General features: G+C 42.8%; 1 long non-coding RNA gene across 1 annotated transcript; it reads right to left on the bottom strand.

Moving 5' to 3' along the window:
- Window positions 1-1,917: 1,917 nt before the first annotated feature.
- On the bottom strand, window positions 1,918-20,705 carry LOC138752288 (uncharacterized). Its single transcript, XR_011350487.1, has 3 exons — window positions 20,548-20,705; window positions 10,919-10,996; window positions 1,918-2,300 (listed from the first exon to the last, which is right to left on the bottom strand). It is a non-coding gene; the product is annotated as an uncharacterized lncRNA (long non-coding RNA).
- Window positions 20,706-23,617: the final 2,912 nt, after the last annotated feature.

Raw genomic sequence — 23,617 nt, 5'->3', positions numbered from 1 at the left:
GACCTGTTTATATTGCTTCCTCTGACATGAGCACAGCACACAACACATGGATTCAAGCATTGTGAACAGTACCAACACCCCACAGGCATTTTCAGATTGCAGGCCCAGCACCCACTGCCAGATCATTATGAAATTAGCAAAGAGCAATGGCTCTTGTGTAAACCTTTGGCAGGATGACACCAAATCCAATTGTACCTTCCCAGCCAATCCACATCCATCTCCAAAATAAGATGATCACACAGCAAAGTAAAATTTACACCAGAAGAAATAATAAAATAATTCTAAAATTAAGTAAAATAATGCTAAGTCTAGATAATAACACTAGACAACATATATTTTTTCAAAAGGTTTGCTTCCTGAAACAAAATCGTGGATCATGATAGATAACAACAAGCTGAACACAAAAGATCATTTCAGATTTTCTGTATCACGTAGGAAGATGGAGAAACATTAACTTGACTTTTATTGACTTTAGCATGTTTGATCATATAATGTTGTTGACTCATTGCATTAGTTCAACTGAGCAAAAAACATTTTGCCACTGATTTTTGTTTGTACTCAGTATCTTGATGCGTCTTGTGTCAGTGTCCAACAATATTTGGTGAGCACTGATGGATTCCAGTTGCCTTTACACCCCTTTTCCATGGTCACAATGTCCTGGTGAAACCTTTCACTATGTTCGTCACTGACTGCACCAAGATCAGCAGGGAAGACGTCCAAGTTCGAATGCAGAAAAATGAATTTTCACGAACACGTTGCATTTCATGGTTTTGTATGATTGAAGTAAACTTAAAATATGACGGGAAATCTAAAAAACAGACTATATGCAAAACATGATACGTGATAGGAAAATTTTAAGGTGAATTTTGTGATCAACCACCCAAAATCCATAAAATACACCTAAAAGTGTAGAGGAAGCAAAATCTTCATTGTCCAGTGTAATAGGTATAAGATTCTCATTTTCTTGTTTTAAATATGGCATCCATTGCTATCATTCAAATTATTATGTACAGTTCTAATTTATTTATTTTTTATGTTCATTACTGATGTCTTCTTTAAAAGGAAATGCAATATACCTGTAATCTGTCTTGGCTTTCATTAGATGATTCTATCATCTCTCAAGTTATAGACTTCCCCTTTGCAAATGTATGGTGATTCTAAAATGCACAAGAGGCTCGTAGGATATTGTTACAGGGCTGGATTTGTGAGATGTGCAGCAATTGTACATCAGAGGCATATATTTTGTGGTGCTTGATTTTAATATGACAGCATTACTGACATCCATTGATCTCACGAAAATAAAAATTGCGTTGACCTACCAATTGAATTATTTGCATGCTCAACCTCCAGCCCTAACCATGGATAAGCTTAACAACCAAAGGGGTCTACCACAACAATAACCTTCAATGTGTAAGCGCGCGCGCGCGCGCGTGTGTGTGTGTGTGTGTGTGTGTGTGTGTGTGTGTGTGTGTGTGTGCGTGTGTGTGCGTGTGTGTGCGCGTGTGTGCGCGTGTGTGTGCGTGTGTGTGTGTTGCGCATGGGTGTGTGTGAGAGAAAGAGATTCAGAGGGATTTAATTTTTTTAAATTTAGAGATATGGCATGGGACATGCCCTTCCAGCCCACAAATCAATGCAACCTAAATACATTTAGGTAACCAATTAACCTACTAACTTCATATGTGTTTGGAATGCAGGAGGCAACTGGAGCACCCAGAGGAAACCCACACAAGCATAGGATGAGCATACAAACTCCTTAGCAACAGTGCAGGATTCGAATCCGGGTCCCTGCATTTCAATAGCATTGTGCTAGCTTCTCCACTAACTGTGTTGCAAACGTTTTAATGACTAGAAAAATAATTCTTTTAAAGCATGAATGAAGTGCGGTGAATTGCCATCTCAGCTCTTGGTTTTTGAAGTATTGTTTTGGTGTGTGCAGAAGAATGATACAAACAGAACAATGAGTTTGCAAGCTCCTTAAAGAATCATTTCTCTGTCAGGGAGTCCTTTATAGCTGATATCAATAAACCTTCCCCCTGGTGAACATTTGGAAGTTATAGTGGTTTGAGTAATAAAATCCAACACTAATCGTACCCAGGTGCTTTTGGACTTTTCAGTATGTTCTTGTACATTTTCTTGTTTCGAGGTCCGCAGTGTCCGTGTAAAATTGCGTCTGCCTTATTCTTTAGATTCCATGCTGCAGTATTTGGTGATTTTCTGAACATACCATTACAGCTGTAGTTGTTTCTTTAACTGTGATGGTTTTTCCACATTTTCTCTTGTCCTTAATCTCATATGAAAACCTTGCAACCAGGAATGTTAACTGTTAGTTTTCACTCACTTTTCAAATAATAGCTTAATACCATTGACCCACAGTCTGTTTTGTTCACTGGACTCCTTTCATTTGGAGATAAAAGCAACCAGCCTCCATTTTACTCTGTTTTACCATCTTTAATGGCTCTGCCTTTGTGATGAGAACAAGTCCCGGACATGGTTTATTAACAAACAGTGGTCTTTATTTACACATAGGGGAATTTGGACAGGGAAAACACTCACAACAGATAAAAAACATACACATACACTCCACTACTTTGACAGATCACTACTAATCATGCTTCCCATGTTAAACGTGAGGATGAAACAAATAGTACCCACCACCCCTCCTAACTAGCATGCACAGTATACCTAGTAACTAATTTGACTACAATTTACAATTGGTAAAATACTATAGTCTCCCCAGGTGCATGGCACAAATAGCCCCCAGCCCATACCTCATAACTGGTCTCCAGTGTCACCTATGGCTCTCAACTTGGATTAGACCATTGGCTGTTAGTTTTTCAGTGGCGCCTGTGTCCTGCAACCTGAAATGAAGCTCAGGGATGTCTGAAGTTGGGGGGGGGGGGGGGGGAAGGAGGAAGAGAGAGGGGGAGGAAGAGAGAGAGAGATCCTCCATGTGATGGGCTTTTATACTGCAGCTGGCTGGAGGGGGGCCAGCTCAGGCATGTCCAAATGAGGCAAGGCGCTCAGGAGAGCCAATCGTATGGTGTGCACTCATCTGTGGGTGGGCTAACCGTGATTGACGGGCAGAAATGACTTTTGACCTGCTTAACCAGATGACCCTCCAGGTGCAAATACACAGAAATTCCTTTATTTGGAGCAATTTCCTGTCTGACCTGTTGGATAATCCTCCAGATAACAACCTTCCAACTCTCTAACTAGTTTTTGACTGCTCTATTGCACCAGTGCTTTACTCCATTTACACCCTTTGCTCGGATTCCCCTCCTCTACCAAGAGAGTTTAAACCCTCCACAGGATCACCAGCAAACCTATCTGCAAAGACCTATCCACACTAAGGTGAAAGTGATCTGGTCCTTACATGTTGCACTTTCTCCAAACTGGTTCCAATTCTCTAAGAATCTCATGATTTTCCTTCCTGTAGTGTATTCTTATTTCTATATTCACTGGTGCACGTAATTAGGGGTAACCCAAAGATTCTCTCCTTTGAAGACCTGATTAAATATCTCCTAACTTCCTATAATCTTCATTCAAGACATTATCCCTTTCCCTAACTTTTCTGCTGATATCAGTACAGAGCACAATCTCAGGGTGTCTACTCACGCTTGTCCCATTTGCATTCAGCCCATACCCTTCTAAATCTTTCCTCTCTAAACATTTGTTCAATTATATTTTAAATATGAAATATTTTCACCAAGTTACCATTTCTCAGAATATTCACTGCGCCTCATTGTAACAGTGCAGGAGTCTAGAGAAAAATTGGTCAAAGACGGAATGGCTAGAAGCTCAGGATCTCTGGTGGGGTGAGTGGGGGTGCAAAGTGGAACATCCAATCTGCATTTGGTTATTCCAGAGCATAGGAGGCTGCACTGTGAAGACTGAAAGGATTATGGCAACTTGGTAGAAGTACAAGTGCATCACTGCTTCACTTGAAAGGACTGCCTGGCCTAGTAGAAAGGGAAGAGATGAAAGGATAGGTTTACCCCTAACCATCCTGTGACTGAGCAGTCTTGTTTCAGTTTATTGCGTTGAATTTCTAAGCAGAAAAGATTGGATTTTCTCCCCCTCCGTCTAATTTCCCTCTTCGTCAAATTCCTGAGGTACATAGTTTGCAGAAGGACTCCATGCATTACCTAAATTTGACTGCAAAAAAAACCTCTAAAATTTCAAGAATCTAAGTCAGAACCTGTTTCCAGTAATTACTGGGTAATCGCGTCCGATTGGTCATTTAATTAATTGTGCCATTGCCCGTTGCGGCAGTTTGTTAATCATTTAATTTTTTTTATATGCAGTCGCTGTGATCCAGGAAATTATTCCCAATATGATCCAGGAAATTATTCCCAATTTCCCAGAATGCAAAAAAGATCGGAACAGGAATAAGGGAGTCATTCCCATTCTGACATTTTAACCTCCTTGACCCTGTAATGGAGGATTAAAACCATGTACCCAGATGCTTTTTGCTTATGTGGAACTGACGACACTGGGTCCACACGCAGGTCACCTTACTTTCAGAACTAGCAGATGTAATTAAACTCAGCCATGGGGACTTATCTGAAGATACACTTTGAAATGGAATTCCACTCTGACGCCCAAGGAAAGCAGTTGTCAAATGCAACATTCTGAAATTGACGAATTGGTCACAACCTGTCTTGCTCGAGAAGTTTTAATAAGTCTTTGTATCTACGAGATAAACCAGGAAATCATAACATCCTGGTTCCATAATAATTAATCTTCTAAATTGTAGAATATAATGTTCAGTTTTGATTTTGACTGACAAATATTAGAAGGAGTAGGTGCATGATTAATTGTTTTTGGGGTATATAAGCCTGTGGTCCTGCTGCTGAAGTTTAGACTCTCCGAGGGGTGGGAACACCCCTTGTCAAGAAGGAAAAACAGCCAGAGTCCGAGCAACATCCCGGTCGGGGGAGGTGGAGAAGCTGCTACCGGCGCCCTGACAACCTACTACAAGTGTGCAGTCGTTGCCTCGCTTTGGCATTTGGGACCAGTCCAAGCGTTGATAAGTATAGTTGGAAAGGGCTTGCATATTGTAGTGTGAAATCAGCTTTTAAATTAGTAATAAACATTTGTATAAACTGAACTGCTCTCGGTGTGTGTGTCTATTTACTTTCGGTAGCTTAAACACTGTGACCAATCTAAAATGAACAAAATGAGAGGTATAAGTTTACCCAAGACAATTGGCGCTACGAGCAGGGTTGGTCTCAAGATGTTTCGCCGAAAGAAAGAGGTGAGCCCTGAGCAGTTCTTGATTCCTGGATGGACTTCCAAAGACGATGGGTTTGGCATGTTGGCCAATACCCTGGCTTTGTTGGAACCACCCATTAGTTGGGATGAGAAGTTAGATTCATCAAGTGCGCCTCTGGGAGAGCGGGTTGCCACTCTCCTTCGAGAAAGTAAATTTCCTGATTAAAAAGGGGACGCTGACGAATGGTTTTTGGTTGCTGGCCACAGCCTTATGCCACTCCGTTCAGCATGAAGCAGAATCAGTTCAAAGAGAAGTAGAATCTCAGCGCAAAAGAAAGCAATTAGAGGAGGAGCTAGAAGCCATGCGACAACGCTGCTCCATGATGAGTAAAATTGTTCGCACCAGTCAGGACAGAGCCAATGAATTGGAAGATAAGTATGTTCAAACTGTCTGCCATAATATTAAACTCCGGCAGCAGCTCTGTACAGATAAGGAAAGGCAAGGAGTAGAACCCGATCCATATCGTATTCGTGCCATGATAATGAATGGCGACGATCCTGATGTAATTGAGGATTGGGATGGGAATTGGGAATATCTGAAATGATGACCATGGTAATGATGCAGATACTCCTCAGCATGTGTCTAACATACTACCCTCTGCCCCTGCTGTTCATGTCCGCCCCATAAGGCAGCAGACATCCCAAACAGACGGAAGGGGGGGGGATGATGTAAGGGTAGAGATGGAAGGGATAGATAGCCCGGTCTCTCAAGTGGACCCAGGGGAAAATACCCAAACCCCTGCTTATGCTCTATGGCCTACTCCCTCTACAGGATGGCCTCGGAATCCTCCCCTAGACTGGCTGGAGGTCCCTGCGGGCCAAAGTGGGAACAGGGGTCGGAAGCATTCAATGATACGTGACTTCTCTGTAAAAGAGCTGGCTGCCATTGGAGATCGATTTAGGCAAAAGGCAGGAGAAACTCTGGCAGCCTGGCTCCTGCGTGTCTGGGAACAAGGAGGGGGTAATGTATTTTTAACCCCTGAGGAATTGTTGGGATTAGGAACATTGTCTACTGATATCAGGGTCACTGCTGAGCGGTGGGGTAGAGGGAGAGAGATGGATTACTTACTTACTACTCTAGGGGATGCCCTGCTACGAGTATACCCATCACCAATAGATTGGGATTTACATTTGCAAAACAATTGAAGAACCCCAGAGGATGGTATAGCAGTAATTCGTCAGCAGACCCTGGCCTTTGCCTTGTATGCAGGGTGTTTGTGGCTGTGGGTACACGGGGGGAACCCTGATGAAGAGATATTCACGGCCGGAATGCATACCCGATTGGTTCGTTCCGCCCAACCCACCATACGGGGATTGGTTCTGTCCGTAACTAGTCCGCTAATTGGGCACCCTGTGTCTGAGGCAGTGCACGCCTTATCTGGGCTTCAAGAATTAGAGTTGGGAGGTAAAACCCACTCACGTACAACCCAGGTTACATCAGACAAGCAGGATGAAAAGTGATATTGATGGGAAACCTACTGCAGTCCTTTATGCCCTTTATAAGAGAAAAGCAGGGGAACATCATCCCCAGCTGCTGAGTCCTCCTGGCCCAGCTGTGCTTTCTGCTCCCACTGCTGCTTCTATCGAGCTGGCTTCTCCTGCCCCAGTTGCCCGTGATGAGGTAAAACAATGGGTTAAACAGGCTCTTAAAGATAACAATAGCATGTGGTCCTGGAAGCCCCCGAACCCTTCTGAAGCCTGAAGGTGTGGGCAGGATTCCCGTGTCTACTCCATCGAGACACGGCGCACACACGGGGATCCGCGGCCCTACATACCGTTAACAATCCACTGGGTTTGGGGTAATGATCGCCAATACTTGGCTTTGGTCGACACCGGTGCAGAGCACTCGGTGATTCCTGGTAACCCCGACCTCTGGACTGGACCGGCCTTTCGAATAGAGGGGTTGGGAGGAGCGGTCACCCTGGCAAAGGAAATAAAAGTCTGTGCCATGGTGGGTGATAGCCCTTCCCCTGTCTGGTTACATGCCCTGGTGGCTGCTACTGACGAGTGTATCCTGGGTATTAATATGTTGGCCGGTATAGCCCTTAATACTAGCCAAGGGGGATTTGCATTTGGAATTCGGACTATTACAAAAAGACTAGTAGTGCGTCAGGCTAAGTGGGATCCTGTGATGGTGCCAGCCCCCATGAAACCGGTGTGCATTCCACAATATCGTCTCCCTGGGGGGCAGGAAGAGATTACTGCCACCATCGATGCTCTGCAACGTCGCCCTTTAATAGCCCTGTTTGGCCGGTCCAGAAGCCGGACGGCTCCTGGAGAATGACAGTTGACTATCGTTTTTTGAACAAACATGCCCCACCACTTGCTTCAGCAGTTCCAGACATTGTTACCCTTATTGAAAACATTGCTACTGGGAACTCAGGAACATGGTATGCTGTCATTGATCTCACTAACACCTTCTTAGGTTTTCTTATAGCTGAGGACTCACAGGATCAGTTCGCCTTTACCTGGAAGGGGCGCCAGTATACCTTCACCCGCCTCCCTCAGGGCTATGTACACTCTCCCACTATTTGTCACAGCCTAATTGCCCGTGACCTGGAGACGGTGCCAGTATCGCCTTCCCTCTCGATTCACCATTATATTGAGGTTGTGGCCTCCTGGAGCCTCTGGCAGAAACAAGAGGGTCGCCGAGTCCCACTGGGATTCTGGTCACGTACCATGCCCGAGGCTGCCACTCGTTATTCTGTTTTTGAACAACAGTTACTAGCCTGTTACTGGGCCCTGCTAGAGACTGAAAGAATGACAGGTGATGCAGATGTTCAATTGCGACCTGCACTTCCTATAATGAATTGGGTCCTGGCTAATGATGCTAATCTAAAGATCGGGCGGGCTCAGCAGTCTTCTATTGTTAAATGGAAGTGGTATATTCAGAGTCGTGCGACCAGAGGGCTTGAAGGGGTGGGCCGCGTACACGAACAGGTGGCTTACCATCCCAGGTCAGGAACTCACTTATCGGAGGAGGGGGATGGTGACTCCAGTCAGTATGCTGAGTTGAAGGCAGTCACTTTACCACTAGATCCCCATGATCACCCTCTTCGCCTGTTTACTGATTCCTGGGCTGTGGCTAATGGACTTGTGGTATGGATGCCTGATTTGCAAAAGAACAACTGGATGATACATGACCGCCCAGTATGGGGCAAAGCGTCGTGGCAGCTGTTGTGGGATGCTTCCCACCATCGTGAGATAACCGTTTATCACGTTGATGCCCATACCAATATGGTGACTAACATGGCTCAACATAATGCAGTAGCAGATCAGCTTGCCACTATCAGCCATGCTGATACCGTCCCCCTGGCTCGATGGGCACATGAACAGAGTGGTCATTTGGGGGAGAAGGGATCAGCTATGTGGGCCCGTACACATGCTTTATCCGTCCATCAGGATGATGTCCGCATGGTCGTACGTACATGCCCAGAATGTCAACTTGTGAAGTCCTGTACCGTTCCACCTGGTCCGCATGGCCGAATAAAACGGGGTGCTCACTCAGCTGCGGTCTGGCAAATTGATTACATAGGCCCCATGCTAGACTGTATGGGTAAACATTACGTCCTAGTAATGGTTGACACCTTTTCGGGCCTGTTTTTGCTTTTCCCACCAAGATGGCTGACCAAGCTAGCACTATCCAAGGACTAAACCATTTGATTTATCGTTATGATGTTCCAGAGGAGATTCACTCTGATAACGGCTCGCACTTCTCCGGGAAGGCAATCTGTGATTGGGCAAATGACAATGGTATTTTATGGGTTCACCATATTCCTTATTACCCGCAGGCTGCTGGGTTAGTTGAACGAATGAACGGCTTACTGAAGGAACAAATTTGTTTGTTAACATCACTGGGGACCCAGAAGGGATGGTGCCATGTGCTGCAGCAGGCAGTCGACAATTTGAATCATCGCCCTTTAAAAGGAGGTACACCTTTCCACCGACTTCTTCACGCTCCTGAACTACAGCCTATTCCAGAGGAAAAACAGTCATTGCCCCCCACTCCCGAACTAGAGAATGTTGGACAAAAGGTATGGGTGGCACCACCTGGTAGTGGCCCTCCTGTAAAAGGGGAAATAGTGACACCTGCCCAGGGTAACACTCGGTGGGTAGCTATTGAGGGGCAGGATGATTTAGTCTGTTTAAACACTGAACGCTTATGGTATCATGAGTGACATGTGTCAGGCTTCTCTGTTCCAGGTTCTCCATTTTACACTCCTGGTGATCTGGCTTAACAGCTGCTTTGATGCCAGCAATTGGATTTGTAATGTCGAGGACATTCCGAGGGAGTTCCCCGTGGGAAACACGGTCCGATGCATTACACCAAGGAAGTCCTCGGTCACCAGCCTCAAGTGCAGCTTATATAAATATGTTATTGTTCAGCATGTTTCAAAATCTGTTCGTGAGCTCCAGTATCTGGGTATTGTGGCCAACAAAGATAATTTGAGCCTTGGTTGGAATCCTTTCTCATGGCTAACTGCTACATTTGGGGGAGTGGGCCACACTATCCTACGTTGGTTGCTCGCGTCATTGCTTATCTTTGTAATTGTTTTGATTTCTCTTTTTTCGCTCCCTCTGTACTCAAATACTGGTTAGGCCTCGCAAATGACAGATTGTGACCAAGGGGTGGAATGTAATGGAGGATTAAAACCATGTACCCAGATGATTTTTGCTTATGTGGAACTGACGAGACTGGGTCCACACGCAGGTCACCTTACTTTCAGAACTAGCAGATGTAATTAAACTCAGCCATGGGGACTTATCTGAAGATACACTTTGAAATGGAATTCCACTGTGAGGCCCAGGGAAAGCAGTTGTCAAATGCAACACTCTGAAATTGACGAATTGGTCACAACCTGTCTTGCTTGAGAAGTTTTAATAAGTCTTTGTATCTACGAGATAAACCAGGAAATCGGAAATCATAACATCCTGGTTCCATAATAATTAATCTTCTAAATTGTAGAATATAATGTTCAGTTTTGATTTTGACTGACAAATGTTAGAAGGAGTAGGCGTATGATTAATTGTTTTTGGGGTATATAAGCCTGTGGTCCTGCTGCTGAAGTTTAGACTCTCCGAGGAGTGGGAACACCCCTTGTCAAGAAGGAAGAACAGCCAGAGTCCGAGCAACGTCCCGGTCGGGGGAGGTGGAGAAGCTGCTACCGGCGCCCTGACAACCATTGCCTTGCTTTGGCATTTGGGACCAGTCCAAGCGTTGATAAGTATAGTTGGAAAGGGCTTGCATATTGTAGTGTGAAATCAGCTTTTAAATTAGTAATAAACATTTGTATAAACTGAACTGCTCTCAGTGTGTGTGTCTATTTTCTTTCGGTAGCTCAAACACTGTGACCAATCTAAAATGAACAAAATGAGAGGTATAAGTTTACCCAAGACAGACCCCTAGTTATTTTCACAGATTGCCTGCGGTCTAAACTGAATTGCAGGCGATCCGCAAACAACGGGCTAATGAACAGGACTCCTTAGAAACCTCACTTCACGTATCCTGTCCAACTTTGTGGTGTGATACAGATATTTGGAGTTTTGATCATTCCTGTGTGAGCAGCCACTCCGCAAAGGTAGGGAGACACTTCAGAATGGAAAAATCACAAGTTATATGTAAAAAAAAACATAATTCACTCACTGTGTCAAAGAAACTACAAGATGCAGTTGACTTCCGGATGCTTAAATTTTCACATTCCCCAAAATCGTCTGTTTTGCACTTTGGTGGAAAAAAAAAGATTGTTTTGATTGAATGAATGATTGAATTAATGAATGAGAGTTTATGGTCACATACAGAAGATATAATGAAAGTCTTACTTGCTATAAATTCCCAGTTACGTAAAACTGGGATGTTACGCAACATAAATAAAGTATAATTAAAATACCACAAGGACATTTGTATGAAGAAATAGTATAAATTATATTTAATAAATATTCATAGTTGATTTAAATAATATAAATTATAACTGATAAATATTTGCAGTTGGACAATGGTGCAATAAAATGTGTTCTGCTAGACTGTAGTGTAGACAGTTCTTGCACCAATGTTGGGGTTCATGTGATATGGGTGGTTCAATGGTTATGTATCTTTATCTTTTTAACCAGATGAGTTTCTCTAGCATTTTTTTTAACTTCAACCATGGTGCCTGTCCTTGAATCTAGAGGTGCAGGGCTAAGGGTTCTGTGTCTTCTTCCTGATGGTACTGGCAAAAGGAGAGCATGTTCAGGGTAATATGGGTCTTTTGTTTTTTAATCTTTATTCAAGCAAATGAGTCTTTATTAAGTCTTTGTGAACAACGCAGTTAGTGTGGTGGTTAGTACAACGCTGTTACAGTGGCAGCAATTGGGACCAGGGTTCAAATCCCACGCTGTCCATAAGGAGCTTGTATATTCTCCCCATGTCTGTGTGGGTTTTCCACAGGGATTCCAAATTCCTCCCACCCTTCAACAATAAATCAGTGGTTGTAGATCAATATAAAGGTTATGCTCCCAATAACTATTGGTAAAGTGATTGTTTTCATTTGTCTGAAATGAAACTATTTCCACCAAAATAAAGGTTAAAGTGTTAAATTGACCAAAATAGGTGAATCTCCCTTTCCTGATTTAGAAATTTGCATTTTGTTCTCAGAAAATCTTGGCTGACTTTTGAGGCAATGACTCACACAGAAGTCTTTGATGTTTGGGAGGTCAATGATCGTGATGGGCTTAGCTATGTCTGCCACTTTCTGTAGTCTTCTGCATTCATGCACATTTGAGTTTCCACAACAGCCATCAGTCTGCACACTTTTCACAGTATACCTGTTTCTTCTTTGGCTTGGATTCGCGGAAGAAGATTTATGGTGGGGGTAAATGTCCATGCCAGCTGCAGGCTCGTTTGTGGCTGACAAGTCCGATGCGGGACAGGCAGACACGGTAGCAGCGGTTGCAGGGGAAAATTGGTTGGTTGGGGTTGGGTGTTGGGTTTTTCCTCCTTTGCCTTTTGTCAGTGAGGTGGGCTCTGCGGTCTTCTTCAAAGGAGGTTGCTGCCCGCCAAACTGTGAGGCGCCAAGATGCACGGTTTGAGGCAATATCAGCCCACAGGCAGTGGTCAATGTGGCAGGCACCAAGAGATTTCTTTAGGCAGTCCTTGTACCTTTTCTTTGGTGCACCTCTGTCACGGTGGCCAGTGGAGAGCTTGCCATATAACACGATCTTGGGAAGGCGATGGTCCTCCATTCTGGAGACGTGACCCACCCAGCACAGCTGGATCTTCAGCAGTGTGGACTCGATGCTGTCGACCTCTGCCATCTCGAGTACTTCGACGTTAGGGATGAAAGCGCTCCAATGAATGTTGAGCAATGTGAAAAATCACCAAAGACATCACTACATGAAGGCACTTGATATAATAGGTTATTCAGTCCAACACATGAACAGGGGAGATCAGGTGGAAGAATTTCCTAAAATCAAATTTATTGGGTTTTAAACTTTTTCTTTCCACTCACATACACCTTAAGTATTCCCTATGCCATAGGTGGTCCATGATTAGTAAGGGATTTCTTAAGGTGGTATAAGAGTGGAAAGAAAAGATTTGGAAGCTACTGCTATCGATGCAATCTGTTAGGTGATTGATAATGAGATGATGTGGCCATGCATCCATCGGGGCTCTCCCATGGGCCAATTCATAAGTTGAAGACTGGAAACTTTGTAGAACAATGGTGGAAAAAGTCTGTACTCAAAAGTGTTGAGTGGTTTAAATGCCTGGTTTACCTGTATTGATGGCTTTTCTCAGCACCTTGGTACATTTTACCCTTCTCAGCAGTCTATTGATTGAGTTATCAGCATATAGAGTCACAGGGCATGGATTAAGCCCTTCGGCCCAACTCCTCCATGCTGGCTGAGTTGGTATTCCAGCTGCTCCCATCGACCTGCATATGGTTCATGTTCTTTTGAAATTTTCCTATCCATATATCTGTCAAATGACCTTTAAACATCATAATTGTTCCAAATATGAACTTGTGAAAAGGTCGTCCCTCAGATCCTGCTTAAATGACTTCCATCACATTATAAAACTATGCCCTTCTAGTTAAAGAATATTCCACCCTGGGAAACAGATGATGAGCATTTAGTTCACCCATGACCCTTATGATTTTTATCCTTCAACCTCCTGCACTTTAGGGGGTAAAGGCCTCTCACTGTAACTCAAACCCTCCAGTTCCAGTAACATCCTGGTGAATCTGTTCTGCATTCTTTCCGAGTTAATGATTTTCTTCTAAAACTGGGTGACCAGAAAGGCATGTAATGCTCTGAATATTGTCTCATTATCTTTTAAATAGCTGCATGATATGTTCCCAACTTTCATACTCATTACACTGCCCAATGAAAGCAAACATATTAAATGCCTTTTCCACTACCCAGTATACCTGGGTCATCACTTTCAGGGAATGGTACATCTGTCCTCCAAGGTCTCTCTCCCATAAAAAATTCTCAAAATTTAGTTCCACTCTTCATCTTCCTTTCTTGTCAGATTCCATAATCTACATCTTTTTGTTGTCTCCTCTGATCACCTCCCATCCTCCGATACTATCTCCACCCTTCCCTTCCCTCATCTGGCTTCAACTGCCCATCAACCCATCCCTCACCTGGCTACACCTTATCTCTTGAGCCTGCAGATACTGCAATTTGCCAAACACAAGATGCTGGAAGAAATCAATGGGTCAAGCAGCATCAGTGGGTGCAGATGGAACCCTGGCAGGCCAGAACCTTTCATCATGTCCTTGATGTACATTGATTCTCCTCCTTCTGATCTCATCAGTGTGTCTTGGCTAGGAGCTCCCACATGAATCTCAAGGTAATTGATAGAATTCCAATTAACTTAGCTGCCTCAAGGTAACCCATCACATGGTCATATTACATTGCATTTGTTGAAATATACCTGTATCTGTATACAGGCAATCCCTAGGTTATATAAAGGTTATGCTCCCAATAACTATCAGTAAAGTGATTGTTTTCATATGTCTGAAATGAAACTATTTCCACCAAAATAAAGGTTAAAGTGTTAAATTGACCAAAATAGGTGAATCTCCCTTTCCTGATTTAGAAAATTACATTTTGTTCTCAGAAAATGTTCCTACTCAATAGGATGATAATAAAACCAAATGAGGAAGCTATGTTTACTTAATTTTTAAAAAATTTAGACATTTAGCACAGCAACAGGCCATTTCAGCCCATGAATCCATGCTGCCCAATTACACCCAATTGACCTACAACCCCTGATTTATTGTTGAAGGGTGGAAGGAATCTGGAATCCCTGTGGAAAACCCACGTAGACTCGGGGAGAATATACAAGCTCCTTATGGACAGCGTGGGATTTGAACCCTGGTCCCAATTGCTGCCACTGTAACAGCGTTGTACTAACCACCACACTAACTGCGTTGTTCACAAAGACTTACTAAAGACTCATTTGCTTGAATAAAGATTAAAGAGGTTAAATGAGATTCTTGAATATTTTATTGATTTGGGGACAGGGCATCAAAACCTCAAAATCAATATTCTGCATTAATATATATGGTGTAAATATGTATTTGTTTGCATATAAAGCCATTTTTTTCAGTTACCCGCCATGGTTATTTGTAAATGTAAAAGTATGTAAGTGTTTAATCTCACAATGACTGATTTTTTTTTTTTTGCTTGAAATTTGAGACTTATCATCCATTAATAGAGTCAATATCACTGGACGTCACAAGTTCAGCTCCCTTTTGCTTGAATTATTTGCTGGACCCAGTTCCCATCATCTGTAAGATGAATGATTCCTGAATGAGGGACCTAAAAATATATTAAATATGGTGATTTACTTTTAAAAAAAGGTTGTCATTCATTCATGCTTGCATTACGAAAAGGCCTTGGTTTAAACACGAGAGAAAAACAGCCTGCTGGATGGACTCAAACACAGCAGGTCGAGTAGCATCAGTGGGAGAAAAAGAAATGGTTGACGATTCAAGCCGGATCCCTTCATAAAAGTGTGAGAGAGGAACCGTTGGTTACTGCTGACATTCTGTCCATGCTTTTTTTCAGAATGCTTTACAAATACCACATAGAATCTTAATTTTTTTTGGTGATTATTGATTCTGATTCTTATTCAACTTAAATGAAACAGGGTTGACGGCATGTAAGGAATCTATTGGATCATTAGCGAATCCTTTATAATCTGTCTCTTTTATTATTTATTGTCTCTTTTAATTTTATTCAATGAGATCAGCATCTTTTTTACAAGTACTTGGTCAGCTGCAAGAAGTAAGAATTTTGGTGCATATGTACATTGTACAATGTGTCTAACAGTAAACACATTATGATCATTTTTACAGATAGCTACGTTTCCGAATGGGTTATCAGTATGAACCATCCTCATTGGTGTAACCTAGCCTTTGAATTCTGCAGTACACTTTCCTTGGTGGAGAATACATCTGTTTTAATAAGTTCTTCCCATTTTCCGAAATCCTACTTGTGTTGGAAAAGAGAGATTGCCATGCAAAATTTTCCCATGTTCGTATTTTTTTTAAAAAATCAATAAGTGGTGACATATTATTTCAAAACAAATTCTCATGACATCCTGTGTTGTTAATTCTTATTGATAGGGCCACGGTTCAGCCATGGTGATTAGAAAGCCATCATTGGATTGTTGGTGCATGCTAAATTATCCAATCACAGCTCAGACAACAACGAGCTTATCTCAGTTCATCTCAGCAGCTCCCCTTAGTCAGTTTTGGCAAAAAAAAAATTCTGTCCAGTTACTTGTGCTGAAAAATATGATTATGTGGGAATAGAAGGCCTAATTATAACTCCAGGGAGTTGCTGTCCCATTACTTCCACTTTCTGCTTTCCGTGCTCTGCATTATTCTTTCCTTTCAATGGTTTATTCAATTCCCTTTGGAAAATTGAATCAAAGCTCTTCTAACACCTCTTCAGAAGGCTATTCCAGATCAAAACAGTTTGCTGCACTTAAGTCTAATTTTCTTTCAGAATTTATCTTCATTTTGTGTCCACTGGTAACTACCTCTCTGTCCAGATCACAAAGAATAAGATGAAGTTGGAAGAGAGAAAATTTTTCAATTTTTTTTTCAAATATTCTCATCTTCAAAGGTTTGCACATTCTGTTTGTTCAACTTCATTAAACATGAACTCTCTGTGTACAGAATTCAAAAAAGGCGAGCTAAGGAAGATATAATTTTAATAAAGACATTGAGTGTGCTCATAATTCCAGTGAACTCACTCATTATGACATGACAGGCATAGGTTAACGAGGCGTATATTGGGCGGCACAGACTCATGGGTCAAAATGGCCTGTTTGTCTACAATTAAAATTTTATTTAAAAAATATGCTACCTGAATGATTTTACAAGAGTCTTGCTCATTTTGTGAAGGAATGGGGGTCAGTCAAAATATCGATTTTCATCTTCTGATAATTAAAATCTCTGGCAAGCCATCACCAATGCAAAGAGAGAATTCTGGACCAAGCTGAAGCCTGAGACAGCTGCATCCCATAAGGTGAAAACAAGGCAGTATCGTTAACTGTGATTGCAGCTCTTCCAAATGAAATTAATCCCCCTTGTGCTTTCTCTGAGAGGGAAAACAATGAAGAATCCCTTGACCATCAGCACAAGGGCACTCCAAAGCTGAGTGCTTCGTCCTGTAGTCTACTCAATAGCACTCACCATTGCGTAACCAAATTCAGCTCAACTCAATGTACAAATTCGCTGATGACAGCATTGTTGGCTGAATAACTGGAAATGATGAGTCAGAATACAGGATGGAAATTGAGAATCTAGTTGGATGCTACCAGAATAACAATTTTGCTCTCAAGGTCACCAAAACTAAAAACATATGTTGATTTTTGGAAGGAGAGGCTGTGGGACAGGTCGGATGAAGGAGGTGGAGATGGTTAGAACCTTTTGGTTTCTGGATGCCGACATCTGAAGCTAGCACATCATGGGAACTGTGAAAAAAGACACACCAATGTCTTCACTTTGTAAGGAGTCTGGGAAGATTTGGCATGTCAATAGATCCTCCATCAAACTATTTCAGGTGGACTTTGGAAAATATTCTGACTGGTGGCATCACAATTTGGTTTGGAAATTCAACAGCCCAGGAAGGCAGAAGGCTCCAGAAGGTAGCAAACATGGCCAAGTCAATCACAGGCTCTGACCTCTCCATCTATTCTATGTGAGGCGCTGCCTTAAGATGGCCGCCAACATCATAAAGGATCCCCATCAGCCTGGCCACAACCTCTTCCCCCACTGCTATCTTCGGACAGTAGGTACAGAAGCCTGAAGACCAGCAATAGCTATCAGACACTTGAACCTCCCCTTTTTGCACTAATCAGGGACTGCTCTGCAAAATTACATTTACCTTTTTTGCTCTTGGATATCTGTAAATGTTTATTACCTACATGTTGTTTTGTATTGTCTTTTTAATTTAAGAAAATATATTATTCTAGATTTTTTCTTTTTATTCACTTTTGTTGTTTATTTTACAAAGTACCTATACTATGTATATGACTATAAAGTAATTGCCATTATTACTTTGTATAAAAGTTAAGTAATGTTATTTTAGTGTTTTGTTTCAGAATATTTTTCATATGGTGCATGCTGGTTGACCTTCCGAGTGTTTCCAATATGGCCTATTTTTGTTCCAGACTTCTGAAATCTGTGCAAGATTTGCACAGATTTGCTATGTTTGTACATCATTGCTGTCAAGACATTCTCATAAACCAAGTTTGGTTTTGGAATAATTTGCCTAGAAACCAGATTTCAGCTATTTTGGCACTAGAAAATCTCATTGTGTTTAATGTTGGGTACAAAAATCTTCAACAGGGTCAAGAGGAAATTTGTATTGGAGTTTACACCCTGAATGAGGAACCACGTCATTCTGAATGAGGCACCACTTTTTTTTCAGGCAACATTTCATTGTGCACTAGAGGCACAGACTGTCTTGCAGCCAGACCCTTGAAATAGCTGTCGTGGTTGTCACAGATGAAAGTGAGGGAGGGAACACCAGAATCTGAGGATAGGAACTTGAAGTGAATGAGGTGGATGTCATGAGGGAGGTTGAAAGCTGGAGGCATGTAAAGATTTAGAAGAGCTTGCTAAGGCAGGTTAGGTTTCCAATGCTGAGAATCCAAATCTCAACCATGGAGATAGGGTGACAAGACCTTTCATGGCCTCACAATGGAAGGTTAAAATGGTCTGCAAGCTGCAGAAAGAGCTGCTCTGTCTATGGAATATTTGTGTGAAGATACATAAATAATTAATTGGGATACGTAACATGCCATGAAACGTGTGACATTAACAGGCACGACGATTGTTGTTGGAAGACATAAGCTTGAAGCACCTGGTCCCTTTGAGACTTTGTTGTAGTTAGAAGTTACCAGCATTCAAAGATGCAGAAGCCTCCGGAGACATTACAAATGGCAGTGAGGACAGTCTCAAATATTAGTACTCATTGTCACCAAGAGAAAAGAAAGTGATGGTTCAATATCGCTCCTTGATTGCACTCATCGCAGGACCCAAGAATTCTGTGGTCAAGATTAGAGAATGGCCAAGATCTTATCTGATTTGTTGAATTTATGGGAACAATGCATTTTTTAAAATGGGATCCAAATTTTTTTTACTTCAAATGCTAAATGCAAGGATCTATCAATGCATCATGTTGAGGGACATATTGGTAAAGTGAACAAAAGGCCAGGCAGCAGTTTTTTTTTTCAAAATGTAAAGCCTGGCAGACAGCTCTGGTCTTCATCAACTGCTGAGCACAGTGAAGTGAAACCCCTGGGAGACTTGCTTGCATCAGCATTACTGAGTAGGAAGTAATTGGGACAAAAATGTCAGCTCAAATGCAGATGGGTATCTCTTGGCAGCCTAGGGCTGTACAATTGAGCAATTGAGTCATTTACAGTGCACAGGTAAAGTGTGGAAATTTTCTTTCAGCCCAACAATATTCTTGATACAGAAGAGTAGGTTGAAAATATGCAGGCATTGAATCCTGTAATGTGAGAGAGCATTGGCATTTGCATAGAGGCAAGAAAAGTGATTTTTAATGTCTGTGATTACCTCTGATGAATTTTGTATGCTTATTGATTTGGTGATTCTACAGAAAACAAGAGATATTCTGTTCACAGAAACGCAGCAGAGATCGGAAAATTATTTTAACCCACAACCGTTTGAGAAAACGGTTTTTGGCGTACATAATTTTAGTGCATACGGTCAGAAACTGGGAAAACAGTGAGTTATGGAAGGACAAGCAAGAAGGTACTGCAATTTGCGAAAGTATTGAACCAGCTGCCGCAGCATTAGTTTGTGCCTGGCTTAGATGATGAAATGATTTCTTCTGAGTTGTTGGGTATGAAACATTTCATATTTAATCCCGCTGGTGTCGGACTCTGGCTTTAACTTACTCTTAATTTAGTCTATGTGTAGTCTGAGTCCAGCGCGTTCTTTGAATGAAGTGATAGGAGAAGGTATTCGGTTCAACAGTCAATTTATTACACAGCACAAGAATAAAACTTAACAGAGCTCTGGGTCACTCATTAGTTCATAGGTCACCTGCACAGTGAGCTACTCCCCAAGACTGACCCCTATTGTCCAGTTGGTTCAGTTTATATAGGTCAACCTTATCATACAGAACAAAAGTTGGCTTCCTTTGCTAGATTTCATTATCCTACAGAACAAAAGTTGTCTTCCTTTGCTAGATCTTTTTGCATAAGGGTTATCACAAGTCATCTCCTGTTTTGCAGATATCTGGGGTGTAGCACTCCCATCTTAATCCTCCAGGCCAGACTATCCTGTTGTGTTGATCAGAAATTAATTCATCCCCAGATATTTCTAATCACCATTCTGTTCTTGTTCGGCCAATTTCTGCTGTTCTCTTTAACACCTCCTCCTGCCTTAATCTTCCTCCTAGACTGGTTTTCCATTCCCTTTGTTTCTTGCAGGCCATTCTTTGTTCTGATCTGGCCTGTGTCTCCTGTGCTACTCACCACCTCCTTTAGTTTGAGCATTTAAATCGTTTTATGCATTTCCTCTCCCTGTATTTTGGAGAGACAATTTTGCTCAGCCAACTTTGCTCCATGCTGTGATTGCCACTTAATCACATTCCTTTTTCCCTGAACCATGCAGTAAATATACACTTATTAATTAATCATTTATTTCATACTGTTTTAACCCCTAGATTCCAACACTGGCAAGATTGTAATGTCAATAGAAATAACAGCGTAGAAGGCCATAGAATTCAATCCTTTACCTGGGGCAAGTGTGACAGCAGCCTGCACTCAAAGGAGGGGAGGAGAAAGCTCTATCCCTGAAACAGCGACCACACATTGGAATAAGTGGCACAAACGCTTATTGCAGGTGCAATGTCATCCTTTCTCCATGTATCTAATCCTTTAAAGAGACAACACTCTATCTGTCTGGGGAAAAAAGAGGAGTAATTATCTCTTTACTGCAGATTAGGATAAACCAGTTGCTTTTACCTGACCAGAATGTGGTGATGCGGAACAATAGGGGACATTGGTCAGAGATGATACGATGTTGATGATGGGCAAAGTGTATTATGGTCCTGGGATCCTTGGCTTCAGCTCAGGGACTGACACCACAAGGGAAGGGCAGGGAGATAAGCTAAATACTCTGTTGTCGCCTGACATCAGCAAGGGAAGTCTAATTCAGAGGCTCACGAGAACTGGAATCCACGCAGATGAGACAGATAAGAATAAAGACTAGAATGTTTTCGTAAGACTGATGTGGATTCACCGAGATGATGATAACCTGATTGAAATGGCAATGGCTGTGGAAGAGTCCATGTCCTTGCTCACTGGAGATTGTGAGGATGCAGGAGACTTCGATCTCCATCCTGGAAGGTACTCGCACTGCATTGCAAGGCAACAATGACCTTTTGCTGACTGACTTACTGAGATTTTACAGTACTTTCTGTTTTTATTCCACCATGTCAATGCTCTGTAAGGTGGGATAGAAGAAGAATCGGAATTTGTTGTCATAAGTCACAAAATTCAATGCGTTTCAGCTGTATCACATGTGCAAACATTCGTATTAGGACCATCTTACAATATTACGATAAATAGAATAGTACACGTAAAGTAAGGCAATGGTCAATTTGGTTCATTGACTATTCAGGAATCCGATGGCAGCAGGGAAGAAGCTGTCCTTTGTGCCACTGAGTGCTTGTCTTTAGGCTCCTGTACCTTTTACCTGATGGCAGCAGGGAGTGGCCTGAGCGGTGGGGGGTCTGAGGATCGAGACTGCTTTTTTTTTTAAAAGACACCGCCTCATGTAGCTGCCCTCGATGAGCGAGGTCTGTGACATTGCAGGCCGTGTTAACAACCCTCTGGAGTCTATTCTTATCGTGAGAGTTGGCGCCTCCATACGTGGGAGTGATGCAACCCAGCGGAATCCTCCCCACAGTACCCCTGTAGACGTTTCCAACAGTTTCCAGTGACATGACAAATCTCCTCCAGCACCTCACAAAGGCAAGCCTTCTTTGTGATCGCACCAACATGGACACTCAAGGACTTATCCTCAGAGATGTTGACACCCAGCCATTGAAATTGCATTTCAAAAATAAATAAATAGCGCAAGAAAATAGGACGAAGTAGGTTAGTGTCTGTGGTTCATTGTTCATTCAGAAATCATATGAGAGAGGCTCCTGTACCTTTTTTCCAGTGAGTGGTAGTGTGAAGAGGGCACGGTCTGGGTGGTGGGGGTCCTTGAGGATAGAGGCTGTTGAGTGTGTAAAACATTTCTCATGTGGGCAAGATGGAACTAATTAATAACCTGGACCTTCTCAAGAGGAAAAGAATTCCCACACCCCTCAAAATACAGGTTGATGTGGATGATAAGTAGGCAAATGCCTTGTTTCTGGGTGAACATACAGATCCCTTCATCCTGACTTCATATAACCTTCATAAGTGCCTCCATGTTTGAGGAGATTCATTTTAAGAAGGGGGTGAATGTGGTGATAAGATCATTACACTGGGCTCACTCTCACTGGCCTACTGCAGGGGGCAACCACTCTACCAACAAGTAGGCAACCTGGGAAGCTGGCCCCACCTGCCTGCAGTCAATCACTGGCCCGTATAAAGACTCGAGCTGGCCCCTTTGGGAGCCAGTAGGGCACGTGGAGCCAGGAAGATACAGAGACCTGGTGTGTACAAGTTTAAGCTGATTAAAGCCTGTTGTACAGTCTGTGGACTTTATGTCTGAATTCTTCACTCAGTATTGCTTACAGTTGTACAATTAGTGTAGTAGTTTGCACATTGCTGTTACAATGCTTGCAATTGGGACCAGGTTTCAAATCCCACGCTGTCTATAAGGAGTTTGTAAGTTCTCCCTGTGTCTGTGTGGGTTTCCTCTGAGGGCACCGGTTTCCTCCCACCATTCAAAATGATCTGGGAATTGTAGGTTAATTGGGTGTAAATGGGCAGCAGGGGCTCGTGGGCCAAAATGGCCTGTTGCTGTGCTGTATGTCTAAATTTAAATATATATATATATATTTTGCCTGCAATGGAGAGCAACGTGATTCCCCTGTAGTTTGAGCAGTCTGATTTCTCGCCTTTGTTTTTGTACAGGGTGATGATGGTGGCATCACGAAGATCCTGAGGCAGTTTACCTTGGTCCCAACAAAGCTTGAAAAACTCATGCAGTTTGGCATGCAGAGTTTTGCCGCCAGCCTTCCAGACTTCTGGGGGGATTCCATCCATACCTGCTGCTTTGCCACTTTTCAGTTGTTCGATTGCCTTATATGTCTCATCCAGGGTGGGAACCTCATCCAGCTCTAGCCTTAGGGGCTGTTGAGGGAGCTGGAGCAGGGCGGAATCTTGGACTGAGCGGTTGGTACTGAAAAGAGATTGGAAGTGTTCTGACCATCGGTTGAGGATGGAGATCTTGTCGCTGAGGAGGACTTTGCCGTCTGAGCTGCGCAGCGGGCTTTGGACTTGGGGTGAGGGGCCGTACACAGCCTTTAGAGCCTCGTAGAAACCCCTGAAGTCGCCAATGTCCGCGCTGAGCTGTGTTCGTTTGGCGAGGCTAGTCCACCACTCATTTTGGATCTCCCGGAGTTTGCGCTGAAGATGGCTGCATGCGCGACGGAAGGCTTGTTTCTTCTCTGGACAGGACGGCTTTGTAAGGTGAGCCTGGTGGGCAGCTCGCTTCTTTGCTAGCAGCTCCTGGATTTCCTGGCTGTTTTCGTCAAACCAGTCCTTGTTTTTCCTGGAGGAGAAGCCCAGTACCTCTTCAGTGGATTGCAGTATGGTAGTCTTCAACTGATCCCAGAGGGTTTCAGGGGACGGGTCCGTGAGGCG

This window comes from Narcine bancroftii, chromosome 2 (assembly GCF_036971445.1).
Source record: "Narcine bancroftii isolate sNarBan1 chromosome 2, sNarBan1.hap1, whole genome shotgun sequence".
In the NCBI taxonomy this organism is placed as follows: Eukaryota; Metazoa; Chordata; class Chondrichthyes; order Torpediniformes; family Narcinidae; genus Narcine; species Narcine bancroftii.
The sequence above is the reverse complement of the archived record's forward strand: the minus strand, read 5'-3'. Positions and strand labels throughout refer to the sequence as shown.